This window comes from Hyaena hyaena, unplaced genomic scaffold (assembly GCF_003009895.1).
Source record: "Hyaena hyaena isolate Hyena2069 unplaced genomic scaffold, ASM300989v1 scaffold_96, whole genome shotgun sequence".
NCBI classification, from domain to species: Eukaryota; Metazoa; Chordata; class Mammalia; order Carnivora; family Hyaenidae; genus Hyaena; species Hyaena hyaena.
In genome coordinates this window covers 236,333-248,479 of record NW_024080729.1, presented here as the reverse complement: position 1 = coordinate 248,479, position 12,147 = coordinate 236,333, and positions in this window count along the sequence as shown.

Here is a 12,147-nt window from a genome sequence, read left to right as displayed (position 1 = left end):
CCCTTCCTCCTTCCTGAGTGAATGGGGACAAGATGGCTGGAGCTCAAGTGGCCATCTTAAACCAGGAGATGATTGGAAGATGATGACCTTGACTGCTTAGGTTCAGGAGCTCAAAGGAGAATTCTGCTTTCGAGATGAAAATTTGAGAGAGGTCAAGCTGTGGTTGGTTGTTGAAATCTTGGCAGGCATTTGATGGCCTAGGGGGAAAATATGGAATGAGAAAAAAGATGGCCTAAGGATGAACCTTGGGAGAAAACCAACATTTACAGAAAATAGCGCTAGCCATGGGGTCTGGGATAGCAGATAGGACTCCAGTTAAAGGTTCCAGGCTCCATGGGCCCTGCTGCTGGAGCTCCAATATCCCCCTCTGGCACTATGTTATCTGCAACTGACAATACTCTCAGGGGTCTCTTTGTCTCCAAGGGCCAGGTCCTGAGGTTAAGCATTGGGTGAGAGAGGACTGGAGCCTTGTAGTCTAATCCATCCACAAATCTCACGGCCAGAGGGGCACTATTGTAACTGGTACCGCACATTCCTCTCTGGGAATGTCTCTAAGGATTTTGCAAATTATCCACCCGCTCCACTAAGCTCAGAGAAATGGATGCGTGGTTGCCCTGCATTTGAGTAGCTAAATGTCCCTTAGATATGACCCTTTATCTGACAAAGGTCAGTTGTCTTCCATTTCAGAGAGGAAGGAAGGAGAGAAGGAAGGAAGGAGGGAAGAAAGAATGGAAGGAAGGAAGGAAGGAAGGAAGGAAGGATGGAAGAATGGAAGAAAACAAGAGAAAGGAGGAAGCAAAAGAGGAAAGTATAAAAGGACAAAAATAAAGACAGAGAGACTATCCTGCCACACCTGAAAAGCGTGGCCAGGTAAGCAGGAAAAAATCCAGGAGAGGGAAGCCATGCTCATGCCAACGTGCTGAGAGCAGCAGGTAAGGTGAGGCTGGAAAGTGAAGCTGATACTAAGGCCCGACTATGTGTTTCCCCTCAAAATTCATATGTTGAAATCCTACCCGCCCCCACACCCCCCCAATATGACAGCATCAGGGGTTCAGGACTTCCGGTGTGCTGTGTGAATGGGATTAGTGCCCTTATAAAGGAGACCCAGAAAGCTCCCTGTCCCCATCTGCCCTGTGAGGATGCGGTGAGAAGATGGCTGTCTATGAACCAGGAATGGACACCCACCACACACATGCACCTTGATCTCAGATTTCCAGCCTCCAGAACTGTGAGACATAAAGTTCGGTTGTTTATAAGTCATCCAGTCTGTGGTATTTTGTTACAGTCACCTGAGCTGACTAACACACCTGGACTTAACCTGGAGGTCTATCCTTCTAGAGGATCACTTCAGGATAGATTCTGTGCTGAAATGGGTGAGGGGAGCAGGGTCAGGGGCTGTCTCTGGGGGCACTGTGGTGTAGTGTGGACACCCGGGGCTTTAACGCCAGGCCAGAGGCTGAATGGAGGCCTCGGCCTGGCATTACCACCTCACTGAAATTAACTGATGTGTCCAGGCACATAGCAAGAATTGAGGATCTTGTCATTTCCTTCCTTCCCTCCTTTTCTCCTAGAGGTGCCCATGGGCAGTTCATGTTCTCTGAGCCTGGGTTCTTGCTTCTGAAATGAAATGACCAGCTCGGGGCACCTGGGTGGCTCAGTTGGTTCAGTGACTGGCTCTAGATTTCGGCTTAGGTCATGATCTCACCGTTCAGGAGTTTAAGCCCCACACTAGGCTCTGTGCTAATAGAGCAGAGCCTGCTTAGGATTTTCTGTCTCTTTTTCTCTCTGCCTCTCCCGTGCTCTCTCTCTTTCTCTCAAAATTAAATAAACTTAAAAAAAAAATGCCCAGCTCATAGCTTCTCTTCCTCCAGTAGGTGAGTCTAGAAATATTTTCATGGGTATGGCAGACAGAACCAGAGCTGCACATACGGAGAGAGAGAGGGAGGGTGAGAGAAACAAGCTCAAACTCATAAACACTGTTTGAGGCTTTGCTGGTATCTCATTTGCTGACTCTCCATTGGGCAAAGCAAGTCACATGACCAAGTCCACACAGAGAGTGGGAAGCCATCGCAGAGTCGCATGGCAGAAGGCAGAGATCCAGGGCAAGATGAAGAATTGGGGCCATTTTTCAGTCCACCATGGCAAGTAACCCAGGGCCGGGGGTGCACTGGTAAGAGCTGAGTAAAATATTAGAACATCCCATGAATCCCCATCTTCCCTCCTGTTTCCCAGAACCTGTGACACCTGACAATTCGGGGAAACTGAGCTGGAGTGCTAGGAGGGAAGTAGCTCAGGTAGCTGGGAAGAAGAAGACGGTCAACTAAGATTAAGTTTAGCTGCCAGGACAGAAAATCCCAAACAGCAGTGGGCTAAATGAGGCAAAGATGTATTTCTCATGTAAACCAAGCCCAGAGGGGAGTGACTCAGGGCTGGTATGGAATAGTCAGGCACCACAATGGTCAGGGACACAAGCCTTCCTACACAGTTGGTCTACTTCCTGAACACAACTTTCACCTAATGGTCCAAAGGGACCATTTAAGCTTCTGCCGTCACATCTATAATATTCCAGCAACAGGAAGAAGTGAGGGCTGAAAAAGCAAGTACTCCCTTCCTTTAAGGACAATTCCTAAAGGCTGTGCACACAAACTGACTCTATCCTGTTGCAAACATCATACCATTCAACCCTTCTGACATAGTAATGGCATTTTTAACTGGTTATATACCTGGTCAGCTGAAAAGTACATCGCCCAGCCTTCTCTACTTAGACGTGGTCATGTGACTGACTTCCAAACAATAGAGTGTGAGTAGAAATGATATTTACAGCTACTAGTTGTGACCATAAAGTGAATGAAGATGACCTTTCTTTCTCCTTTCTCTCCTTCCCACTGGCTGGGATGTGGATGTGATGGCAGGAGCTGGAGCAGCCATGTTATATGATGAGATGAAGGTCTTACATTGAGAATGAGAAAGCAACAAGATAGAAGGGTCATAGACCACCTATTTGGCCTTTATATGAAAAATAAATACAGGGGCACCTAGGTAGTTTCATTGGTTGAGCTTCTGACTCTTGATTTTGGCTCAGGTCATGATCCCAGGATCATGGCTCAAGCCCCACACTGGGCTCTGAGCTGAGTGTGGACCCTGCTTAAGATTCTTTCTCTCTCCCTCTGCCATTCTCCCTGGATTGCACTGTTCACTCTTTCTCTCCCTAAAATAAATTTTAAAAAATAACGTTTAAAAAATACATTTCTCCATTAGTTAGGTAACTACGATTTTGCATCTCTGTTTTAGTAGTAAAATAATATCCCGTCTAGTATACAATTGTCAGCTCTTTTTTAAAAAAAATATTTATTTTGAGAGAGAGAGAGAGAGTGAGAGTCATGTACACATACACAAGCTGGGGAGGGACAGAGAGAGGATCCCAGGCAGGCTCCACTCTGTCAGTGCAGAGCTGGATGTGGGGCTCCAACCCACAAACCATGAGGTCATGACCTGAGCTGAAATCAAGAGCCTGGTGTTTAAGCGACTGAGCCACCCACGCACCCCTAGTCAGTTCTTATCATAAGGCCGCGCTGTGTCAAGGGAACTTGGGAAATGAGGTCTTTATTCTGGATAGCTATGTGCCCATGTAATAATTAGGGGCACATTACTGGGAAAGAGAAGGAGCAGCTATTGGAAGAAAACCATCAGTCCCAGACGCTGGAAGAATAATGGCAAAGTCACAGTGTCTGTCTGTCTGTCTACCGAGAGCCAGGCACCGTGCTGGCCACTTTACCTCCATATCCTTCTGGAATTCTCACAGCCACCCTGAGGACAGGTATTAGAGTCCTGGTTTTATTTTAGTTTATTCTTTAGTGCTTTTATTTATTTATTTTTGAGAGAGAAGGAGAGAAAGAATCCCAAGCAAGCTCCACTCTGTGAGCCCAATGAGAGGCTGGATCCCACAAACCTTGAGATCATGACCTGAGCCGAAATCAAAAGTCGAACGCTTACCCCACTGAGCTACCCAGGCGCCTCTATAGTCCTGGGTTTAGAAGTGGGAAGATTGAGCGCACCTGGGTGGCTCAGTCAGTTAAGCGTCCGACTTCAGCTCAGGGCATGATCTCATGGTCTGTGGGTTCCAGCCTCGCATCGGGCTCTGTGCTGACAGCTCAGAGCCTGGAGCCTGTTTGAGATTCTGTATCTCCCTCTCTCTCTGACCCTCCCCTGCTCACACTGTCTTTCTCTCTCTCAGAAATAGATAAAACATTAAAAAAAAAAAAAAAAAAAAGAAGTGGGAAGATTGAGGGCCAAGAATTTCAGTGACCTTACCAATGTCACATAGCTCCTAGGAGTAGAACTGGGATTTAGACAAAATTCTGTCCAGGCTGGACTTGGCTGGAGCTCCTAAACCAGGCTTTCTTCAAGCGTGCTTCCTGGACCAGCAGCTTCAACACAAGAACTCATTAGAAGAGCAAATTGTCCTAGAAATCACACACTCTGGGGGTCTGGCCAGCATCCTGTGTTTGAAAAAGCCCTTCAGGGGATGTGGACGCACACTCGAGTCTGAGAGCTCCTGCTCCAAGCCAAACCTGGAAACAGGGCCCACCGCCCTCACCTCCCCTCTCCCCAGACACAGCCAGGCACTGAGAGAGATTTAACCCTGACGAGACCCAAGCTTTAGTTCGTAGGCTCTCCTCACCCCTGGAACTTAGCTTAGCCGGTGCAGGCAGAGTCTCCACCAGAGAAGGCATGGCTCTGCCTTCTCCCTACAAGACTCCTCTTCCTCAAGGGGGTGGGTGGAGAGAGGTCTAGCTGTAGTGTTCGGCCCTGGATGCAGTTATGTGGTTTAGGGGTGGAAGGGGGAAGTCTGCACTATCTTGGAGTCAAGGCTTCTGGGCATCTGACACTTCTGTTGAACGCACCAGATCATCCATTCATTCTCTCTCTCTGTCCCTCTTAGTCCTGGGGCACTATTGGCTGGGGTGTGGTTGGTTTCCCGTGGGAAGTTGAGGGGTCGGGGGGCTGGGAGTCTATAGCATAGGCTATAAGGAGTTTGAGCACTTCATGGGAAGGACGTGATGGTGGTGGTGATGATAATGATTACTGTGTCTATAACATATTTACTCTGAGTCAGGCCGTTTTCTGAGCTCTTTATATGTTATTAATTCATTTACCGTACGACCCTTTGAGTGAGGTACTGTTATTATCCCCAAGTTAGATGAAGAAACTGAGAGATTAAGCAATTTATCTGCTGTCACACAGCTGGCAAGTGATGGAGTTGAGCTCAGCACTCAGATGATGTAGCTGTATGTCCATGCTCTTAGCTGCTGAGCTCTTCAACCTCCAGATGATAGTAAAGATGTTTATGAGACTTTTTATATTCTAGGCACTATTGCAAGTGCTTTGCATATAAAAAAGTGGGATGCTCTTACCATTGCGACAACTGAGATATTTCCAGCAGACATTTGGCGTTGGTGGATTAAACATTTGTGGTTTGGGTTATTTTTTATGACTCTGTGTGTGTGTGTGTGTGTGCGTGCGCGCACGCGCTCGCGCGCATATGTGCATGTGTGCTTCTTACCAGAAGTGGGAAAGGCGGGGTCAGAGATTGTTGCTCTACGCGGGGTCAGAGATTGTTGCTCTACCCGTGGTGTCATGTTCTAAAATGAACCTGCACATCACACTTGTGGTTCCCGGGGAAAAATAAACCAATCCCCACTACCAGTCAAAACAACAATATTTGTGCAGCTCCGGTAATAACCACTGGAACCCACCCTCTGGCTCGCTGGCAGCGCCTGGCCCTCTGCTCTCTCTCACTCACAGGGCCCCTGCAGCCTTCTTTCCACGAAGCTCCTGTTCTTGGGCTCACAGCAGCTCTTGGTTCAGGGCTTGCCTCCTCTGGGAAACCTTCCTGGATTACTTCTACTCTGGGCAGGACTCATTCCCTGAGTACTTGATAAAGCTTTGTTTTCCCTCTCTTCTTTTGACCTCTGGGAAGCAGGGCCCTGTGACTGAGCTTTCTATGTCTCTTTTTCTCCTCCCTGAAGTTCAATTCTTCCCTTCTCTTTCTTCCTTCTTTTCCCGTATGTCCCCTTCTCTTCCTTCCCCTTCCCTCCCTTTCTTTGGCATTCCTTTCTAGCCCTGCCCATTCCTGCTTCTCTGCCTTTGCTCTTGAAGGTAGGCATGTGGTCTACCTTCCCTCCTCCTTACCTGGTAACCAGGGACCAGCTCAGATCCTCATGCCTTGATCCAGCCTTTCCTGACACCCCCATGTCTGACTACATCACCTTCTCCTCTGACTGGCCATGCCTCTCCACCATCTAATCAGCTCCACTAGTGCCAGCATTTGAATCTCCCTCCACTTGTTTGGCATTCATTTAAATATGTATTGTGAGCCCACCACGTGCAATGCTTACTTCCTCCTTTATCTGGAAAACTTGTATTCATGCTTCAAAGCTCACCCAGAAAATATCTCCTCCTGCCTTGACCCCCTTTCCCGCATCTGGGCAGGTGTCCCCTCTCCTCCCCTGTCTCCTGCATATTTTAAGTGTGGTTAACATTTCCCACGTCCTCTGCAGGCTTCTGTGCCACAAGTGCTGGGGAGTATGCACCTCCCTACTCAGAGAGCAGCCCTCAAGTGGTGAGAAATGGGATTGGGGGTTCTATGTCTCAGCTTCCTTGTCCCCCAGGACAGGCAGCTGGGAGCCATGCTCGACCCAGGCTTCAGAGTTCTGCACTGGGATGGAGCCCTCCCCTGCCCCTCGGCTCTCTGTATGCTTTCCCTGCTTTACTCCTTGACTAGGGCTTTTTAGAGCCACTTGCTCAATAAACTACTTGCAGGCAAATCCTGACCCGTGATCTGCTCCTGGCAAATTCAGCTTAAGAAAGTAAATCATAGAGAACTTACTCTGTGCCGGGTCCTTTCTAAGGTCTGGATTTGCATGAAGTGACTGCATCTATATAGCACAGCCTTCCTCATGAGGCACATGTTGCTGTTATCGTTATCACATTGCTGTTTTCATTTGCATATCACATATGAGGAAACTGAAGCACAGGGCGGTAAGGGAGAGCCAACAACTGTCCCGCTTTTTCTGGGACTAAGGGATGTCCTTGGAAGTGACACTTTCCCGGGACAGCCTCCGGAGAACTGGGACCAGTTGGCTTCCCAAGGTAAAGTGACTTGCCCAAGGGTAACAGGGGTGAGTGGGCAAGGTGGGATTGAAGCCAGTCAAGTGCTCCTGGGGATAAGCTCTGGACCACTCGGACTGCGTGGGCTGCCCTGCTCGGTGGGCCTTTTAGAGAGACCTTCCCTACCTGAGGGCAGGGGTCGCAGTTTGTACTTTTCCTGTGTCCTTAAATTTTGCACTGAGGAGCTGCTTCCTGTTGGAGTTAGATGTTGGGGATATGAAGAAAACACACGAGTGAGACCAGCCCCTGCACTCAGGGAGCCCCTAGTAAGGTGGGGGGCGGAGACATGGAGCTCCCAGTCCGATAAGGAGTTTCCTGTGGGGGACAGGGTCTGTCCCTTCCTCCCTGATTTCTCTGCAGCCCAGAACATGATTGAGGGGAAGCTTTCCCCACTTCCTTCACTCTGCTGTCCCCGGCCAGGCAGAGGCAGGCAAGGGTGGTGACGGAGTGTACCTGGCACCGGGCCTGGGTCTCCGGTCCTGCGGTTACCCCGGAGCTAGAGCCTCTCCTGGATCAGGGAGGCCGGGCTGACTCCTCCATGATTTTAGTGCAGTATTCTGAGCCTCGTCCCCTCCCTGGACTGCAGTTTGGTTCAGGGAGTGGGGGGTGGGGACTGATGAACTGCACACTTGGATCCGTTGGGTCTTTGCAGGAAGCAGACTGCATTTCCCGAAGATTCATTGCAGAGAGTGTAATGAAGGGAGAGTGCAGGCAGGTCTATGTGGTGGTGCAGCTCCCAAGACTGGGTCCCTTGGGGAGTCATTACCACCTCTGGTCCTGAAAGGGTGGGGCGGGGGTGGCGCTCTTACTAGAACCCAGTCAGTATTGCTACCCTGGGAAAATGGCCAACAGGACAGGCACTGTGCCCTTAGGCAAGCACAGCACTGCCAAAACCGGGGCCTGCTGGGAGGGGGGCAAATGCCCTGACTTCTCTCCCACCACGTTCCCTCTCAGGCCTCATCAGGTCAGAAGCCAAAACCCACAGGAGCCTGGGTGCCTTAGCTCATGGGGGTCAGACCCCATCCCCCACCAGGGAGGTTCTGGGGTTCAGTCCGAGAGTGGATGGGGAGAAGGAGCCAAGACAGATTATCAAGGAGCACTGCGGAAGGCTCACACCCACCCACCAGGGAAGCGACCTGACCCGAGAGGTCAGCCAGTGGGCGGACGGGGAGCCACGCCTCCAACACACACACTAACCCTCTCACTTTACAGTCCGCCTCCTCGCCTTCCAGAGCGTTGGTAAATTTATTTCCTCCATCCCCACCTCACTTCCCGCCCCTCCCAAGTCCCCTGGAAGCCAAAGGGTAGGCGGGTCTAGGAGGTCTTCTGAAAAGACGGGGTGCACAAGGGCTCCCGGAGCTGCCTGATGAAAAGGGGTGGAGTCAGGGAGCGCTTCAGTCCAAGAAGAGAAAGGGAGGGGAACACATATTTCTGAGCTCTGTGATGTACCAGATCCAACACGGTGCTTTCTCATTCGTTACTCACTCCCCTGCAGTCATCAAAACATTCCTGAGGATGCTATCAGCGTTTCCGTTTTAGGTTCAGAGAGGTTATATGGCTTCTCAAATGCTGCACAGCAAGCAGGTAATTGATAGAATCAGGATATAGATGATTCATGTATGCCTGAATCCAGGGAAGAATAAATGAGACAAAGGTTAGTCTGAAAAGATGTGGAAAAGTTGGAATGTGGGCAAAGGCTGCACAGGATCCCAAGCCCAGGATCCTGAGCCCTGTCTGAACCACTGACTGAACCAGTCAGTGGCTGGTGGGGGGTGAGTCTGAATGGTTTTGCTTCACGCTTCTGTAGAACATGCTGGTGGGAGAGGCGGAACTGAGGTGGGAGGCGTCCATCTCTGGCTGCCCTTCCTGCCTCTAAGCCTTGGGCTGCCACGGGGTCCCCAGGGGTTGGGAGAGGTTTTGTGATTGGAGTGGGGGTGGGCTAGGAATCTTGGGCAAAGACCTTAGGGGTGGGCTGAGGGGCAGGGGGATTGCTGGCTCCTTGGCCTCAAGGAACATTTTTTAAAATGTTTATTTTTGAGAAAGACAGAGAGAGACAGAACATGAGTGGGGGCAGAGAGAGGGAGACACAGAATCTGAAGCAGGCTCCAGGCTCTGAGCTGTCAGCACAGAGCCGGACATGGGGATCGAACCCACAAACCATGAGATCATGACCTTAGCTAAAGTCAGATGCTTAACTGACTGAGCCACCCAGGCGCCCTTCAAGGAACATTTTTAACTAGAGATGAGTTTTGGTCAGCCAAGGGCAAGGGGGTATATATTGTACTGGGGGGAGAAGGAGGGAGGGTCAGAGGGGCCAGGGCCCAGGGCCCAGCACTGAGAGTGTATGGGGGTGGGGGTGTGAGAGGCCCAGTGACCAGCTGTGTGGGTGGTTTGGGGTGAATAGGGGGGCTTCAGGGGGTCGACTTCAGGGCAGTGCTCTCTGGGCCTGGAGCCCAGGGGTGGGGACCGGTGAGGTAAGGGTAGAGGGAATTGCGGATGGGGGGGAGTCTCAGCATAGCTATTGCCCAGACTCTGGGGGTCCTCTGGCTCCTACTGAGTCAGGTTCTTCTCTGACCCAGCTCCTAAAGTGAATGGACATCCCTCCCCCAGCCAGGCCTCTGGCATTCGAGGGACCGAGAGGGAAGGACCTTGGAACTTGCGTGTGCGTGCGTGCGTGCGTGCGTGCGTGTGTGTGTGTGTGTGTGAAAGAGAGACAGACAGACAGACTGATAGACAGACAGAGACAGAGAGAGGAGAGAGAGAAACAGAGAGACTCCTTGGATCCAAATGCTTATGATGGCCCAGGAGATGGGTGGGGTCAGGAACTGTGGTCCCTGAAACGTGATCAACTAGAACAATCCAGACAGAAGCTGAGGGAATAGAGGCAGTAAGCTAGAGACTTGCTGAAGCCAGCCTCCTCTTTTACAGATGAGGAAACCGAGGCACAGAACGGGGAGTGGCTGGTCAAGATCACACAGGGCTTAAAGGAAGAGTCTCACCCACCAGGATGGGTGTCTACCTTTGCTTTGCATCCACCTAAAATCTCATTTTCCCCATCTTAAAACAGCATTGAAAAGAACAGCTCCTTTCCCAGCACTGAAGGGAGGAATAAATAACTTTGTACACGCAAAAAAGCTTACAACAGTGTCTGCACATAATAAGCACCCAATAAATGTTAGGAAATAATGGTGATGACCGGGATGATGACGTGGTGATGAGGGGTGTCACTGTTTTAGAAGGAAGCACCACGTGACAGTGAGTCTGATCTTGCCCTGGCTGCACTGAAGCCACAGAGCTGGACAGCCTGTCTGAGAGAGAAGGCAGGGCAGCCACTGGTGTGAGGGGTCTGCCTGCCCTTCAGCGTTGTAGGAGCAGCGTGGCCGGTCCCCCGGCCCTGTGTTTGCATGCTCGGCATGCACTTCCTGGTCTCTGCCAGGAGGTTCACCTGTGACTCACGCATGTCCAGACCCCTCATCCCAGCCAGCAGTGTGATGGTATTAGCCGGGGAGCCTCCAAGGGCAGGGCTCCGTTCTGCATCACCACTTGCTCGGTCAAGCCTGCCTGGCAGGCCCCGAGCCCCGAGAGGGGTCAGCAGAGGCACTGCCCGCCACGCAGCCACCAGCCTGCACAGCACCTTGTGTCCTGCCTTGTCCGCGGGCGCCTGCCATGGAAGGTCACAAGCTGAGTTGCTTTGAGGTCCCAAAGCATGATGCACACCCTGCTGTGACTTTTCTCAGTCATTTGATCCCGGGAGATCTGCCCTGTTCTTATCTCCATCTGCAGAGGAAGAAACCGATGCAGGGAGATGTGAAGTGATTTGCACAAGTCACAGAGATGATGAGCCAGGTAGGCGGACTCGGAGCTCCACGCCCTTGGCAGCTATGCTGTGCTGCTCTGAGGGGCCCCCTGGCCCCACCTTCAGGGCCTCGGTCACCTGGCCGAGGTGGCATGAGTGAATGAATGACTTGGTTCCTTGCCTGGGCACTTTCTCATACCGCTGTCTTTCCCACCTCCCCTCTCTCTCTCCTCTGAAAGACCTCACTGCCCATCCCAGGCTATGGTTTCTGAAGAGGTGGACACGAAATGAGCAGCAGGCAAAGTTTTAGGAGAGTTTTAGGAGATCAGAGAGGAAGACTAGTAGTAGGAAAGCTCTCTTTACAGAGAAGGAGACATTTGAAAGTACAAGCGCTCGACTATAGACAAGGGTCCCTGTTTTATAAGGGCCTGGTCAGCCGTCTCTTCTCTTCCGCCTCGTTCTGTCTCAGGTTTTACTCTTACTGGCTTGATAACTCCAGGTTCTGGGTTGTCTATTCCTGATTGGCTCAATCCATGGTGCAAGGGTGGTCTTTGGCCATACCGTTCCTTGGGTGTCTTAGGTTTTATGGTCTCCTACGCATTTTTAGCCAGGACTTTTGTCAAATTCCTGAGGGGACCCTGAGGGGGAGTAGGTGGTGTCTGTTACATTCTGAAGAGGGGCCTTCCACCCCGGGGGTTTGCTGTGGTCAGCCGCTCCCAGCATTGTTCCAAAATATGTGTTTTTCCCCACCCAGGGACATCAGGCCCTGACCTTTCCCTCTCTGTCTACTGAATCCTATCTTTTGTCATACGGCCCCTTTCACTTTCTGGACTCGTGCTTCAGGGTTCCAGCGACTCCTCTCGTTGGCCAAAGAGCTGACATCCGCAGGTACCTGGCCGATCAGAAGCCTTCCTCTGCCCCAGGGCAGCACCACAGGCTTGTGCTCTCTGGAGTGGGCCTTGGGAGCACGGGTAGGGGTGTGCATGGGGTAAAGGGCCTGATGGGGCTGAGAGGGACTTTAGGAGGCCAGGCAGGGGGAGCAAGGGACTCAAGGTGAGGCAGAGTGGGAACGATGGGAAAGTCCTCTCTCTGGACTGTGCCAAGTCCAAGGGAGACAGTTTCAGGCCTCCAGCAATCGCTTTCTCACTGCTATCTTCTCCTGCCCGGCCCCTGGGCATCAG